Raw genomic sequence first — 4,002 nt, forward strand, 5'->3', positions numbered from 1 at the left:
ACAGCTGAAGGCCCCATCCAAAGTTGTGTTTGTTAATGTTTACAGGCCTCCCAAATGCTGCACAGACTTTTTTAAATAAGACAGCATCCCCTCCTCCTCTCCTGCTTACCCTGGCCTCACTGATAAAACTGTAGTTAGGAAGCCAGAAGATTGCATGACGTCGTCATTGAAAATAAGCGCAAACATTCCCACTCATTTTTCTTTCAACATATGAGGGGGGGAGAGCGCGAACGCAGTCCCCACTACCAGAAATTATGTAGTCGAGATTCCCACATTTGGGGAATTCGCAGGCTGTCAGCAAAGCCAGAGTGCAATGGCTGAGCCTCGGCCTGAGAGAACCACCTTCGTGATCATGGTATCTCTCTTACCAGGTAAGTATGAATTCCTTAGCTCACGCATGGGGCAGTCTTTCACACACAAACCCTGCACACTCACGGTGCTCACAATCTCAAAATCAACACAAACACAGCCTGTAGGAAGCTGGGACTACACACTATTTATATATACACATGAAGCAGTTTCCAACAGAGCCCCATAAGGTTATTTAGCTTTACAAATACCGGGAGAATTTCCCATCATGCATTGCTGTATCTGCGCAACAAGAGCTAGCTGAAAGATAACTTTTTTTCATCAATTTAACCTCCTTAAATCCACCAACAAACCACCAGAAGTTCAGCTAACTCAAAGGTAAAGCACGCTGCTAAACGAGTTTGTCTGATACTCGGGAAAAAGAGGATAAACGCAAAAGTTTTCTAGTTGAAGCACAGTCACTTCCGGTCTTTTCGTTAACTGCTGCTAGGCAACCAACAGTTTCCCGCTACGGTCTCGGAGTATGAACAGTGTTGCTCACGAAAACACGTCTGTGAACATGTCCGTGTGCAACAAACAACCAGAAAACAATCCAAATAAAAACACTAAAAATTTACTCATTAACAACGACTGAATTCACTCAGAGCAACTTTTTGCTTTGGCGGGAGTTTATTACCTGCTAAAGATGGCAGGAAGTCTCAAATCACGCGGGTCCGGCGCACATACACGTCTGGATGGTACAGCATAACCAGGTTAAGACATCTCTAAAAATATATATTTTTGAGTGTTTTTCAGTGTTTTTAATTATTTGTTTTAATTTTGTTTATTTTCCATTGTTCACTGTGGCCTGATAAACATTTTATCAAAATATATTTCATAAGGCCATCGCTAAATATTTACAAGAAATCAGGCATTATACAGTGTGTAAACTTCAGTGTGATTTGGATGCTCAGCAGAAAATGTAGCCAGATATCAGCTGGGTTTAGATACATTTCAGATAAGAAAACCTTTGTTAGTCCCAGAGTTGGGAAATTCAAATTGTTACTGCAGCAGAGTACACAAGGCAGGAACAAATGAACACACACAGCATACCTAACAGCAATAATGCTATGCAAAAATAGAAGAAATATAGACTAAGAAATAGATAAGTACTTATATATGTAAGTCTATTTATCTATATCCATAGCCATCTATCTATATATATCTACATACATACATATACTTATATATGATGTAATAATACAGATTACTATCAGAAGAAGAATGAAACACAAGAAAACCCCAGGAAGGAGATCCTGTTTATTTTAATACCTGCAGTTGCCATCCCATTGGTTATCGCTTGCCTCTTCTTTCTGGTTTGCTTGTGTCGCAATAAACATAAGGCTTCAAATGACACACCACCTCGTTCCCAGCTCAGCAGCTCACCCTCCCAGGACACGGAGCTGTCGCCCCCGAATCATCAAAAACAACAGGTAGCAATAATAATAACAACAAGGTAACATTAAATATGGTCACAGTAAATGTGATTTACATACATTTGTTTAAGTATTGTTGAATTCTGGTGGCCAGAGTCTTTGGTGACATGTATTTATTGTTTCATGGCTGCAGGCGAAGCTGCGTGAGATTAACATGTCAGCAGTACGATTTATGGAGGGGCTCGGTGAGGACCGGTTTGGCAAGGTGTACAAGGGCCACCTATATGGCACAGTACCTGGTGAGCAGACCCAAGTGGTGGCCATAAAAACTTTAAAGGACAAGGTAGATTCTGCTCTTTGTGAGGAATTTCACCATGAAGCTATGGTCCGTTTCCATCTGCAGCACCCAAACATTGTTTGTTTGCTTGGCGTGGTCATTTCATAGTGCAGTGGTTGGGTGTTAATAGGTATTAACAGGTATTGCACACTGATATGCAAAGACCCCAGTGTGTGAATATGTGGTGTACATTCATTGCTGTTGTGCAGTGTACAGTCTGACAGCAGCTGGAGGGAAAGGCCTCCAAAATGTCCACTTGGAACACGGCCTGTCACTGAAGGGTGACCTGTATGGGGTGGGAGCTGTTATCTGACAGGGATAACTACCTCCACTGGGTCAAGAGGACATCCCAGAACAGAGCTAGTTTTCTTGATGAACCTGTTCAGTTTCTTCCTATCCCCAGCAGACCACACCATAAAACATGGACAATACCACCACAGCGTCTGAGGTCTTCAGGAGCTCTCCCTGCTCCCTTCCAAAAGACTTCTCTGTTGCAAATACAACCGTCTTTATCCTTTTGTGTAGATGTACACTCTGTTGTTACTCCAGATCCGTTTATTAATCAGATCACTTATATGAGTCAGCTATCTTAATGCCCATTCTCTGGATGTTCACTGGTGTAGGTGGAGTCCACTACCTGCTCCTTGGTTTTCGGAGTGTTGATCTGGAAGTGGTTCTGCTGGCACCAGTTGACAAAGTCCTCAGTCAGTTCTCTGTATTCCCTGTTGTCCTGTTGTACACATCGAGGAGATGCTCTCATTGCCCACCCATTATTTTAAAATAGAGATAGCCTACATAGTTCATACATATGAGAGACCATTATGAGCCAATTAGGAGAAAGCATTAAATGAGCTGTGGGCCACTGCTGGCACTGTCATCACATTGGAGGGTCACTTTAGTGTTCAAGTAGTATAAAAACGTTTGTCTTTAAACAAGAAAAAACTCACTAATATTTCAGAAAATGTAGTGTTTTGTTTTAATTTTCAAATATTGTATAACAAGGCAAAACTGCAAATGTGAATGCAAATTCTTTTTCCTCAATCTTAATTAACTAAAACCTTTCATTGAATAAAAAAAGAATTGGCACTCAGACATGTGGCAGCACTTTGCTATATTTTTTGTTTTATTTAACAAAATAAAAATGCAGACATAAGTGTACATTTATGTCTACTAGTGAAAATTGTTTTCTTTACAAATAACTCTCACTGAACTAACACAGCCAATCCCTCAACATGGTTTTACTCTCTGCTCATATTGCCTTCATATTAAATCATTTTTTGCTTTTTATAGAAGTTATTTTCACATTGCACTCAACAACAAAATCCCCCGTAACAAAAACTAACTTCAAGAACCAAAATGCACAATATTTCCTCACGTCAACAGTACGGGTGGCAAGTAGGGGTGATGTGGGCCTCACGCAAGTCGGCCCCGGGCCGTGTGTTTCAGACCGCTGATTCACCTACTGTCACTATAGTGAAATTACTGTTTTTGTTTTGAAAGGTTACTAGTGGATGCTGGCAACCATCTTGGAAGAGAAGAATACAATCTGTTGTAAGGCCTTCACTGGAAAATTGTGTATTTAGAATATAATACCAACATGTCATTTGAAGATAACATAGTATTTCAGTGACCAAATAGTATTTGGGTAAAAGTCACTGAATAGTGTTGGAATAAAGTGTGAAATTTGTGAAGAATTAAAATATCCAAGAGCTCAAATTGGATATTTTGTTTCAATCATATTTTATCAACACAAATTGCACAGGTTTATTGAATATGAATAACTTCACCTCAGTTGTTTAAGCTCCTGCCAAAGCAAAACATCTGTGTGCAACCAGTGTCCACTATTGAATTAAGTAAACCCAACATGTTCTTTTTTAGTGCATAATCACATTTAGTGAAATAAACTATTAAACCAGAATTACATATTAGGATTTAGCCAAG

The 4,002-nt window shown here is 39.9% G+C and overlaps 1 non-coding gene across 1 annotated transcript; it reads right to left on the reverse strand.

Moving 5' to 3' along the window:
* Positions 1–216: 216 nt before the first annotated feature.
* LOC145430249 (U1 spliceosomal RNA) lies at positions 217–379 on the reverse strand. Its single transcript, XR_013910714.1, has one exon. It is a non-coding gene; the product is annotated as a U1 spliceosomal RNA (small nuclear RNA).
* Between the last annotated feature and the right edge of the window lie 3,623 nt (positions 380–4,002).

Source organism: Astatotilapia calliptera, chromosome 7 (genome assembly GCF_964374335.1).
Source record: "Astatotilapia calliptera chromosome 7, fAstCal68.1, whole genome shotgun sequence".
NCBI lineage: Eukaryota > Metazoa > Chordata > Actinopteri > Cichliformes > Cichlidae > Astatotilapia > Astatotilapia calliptera.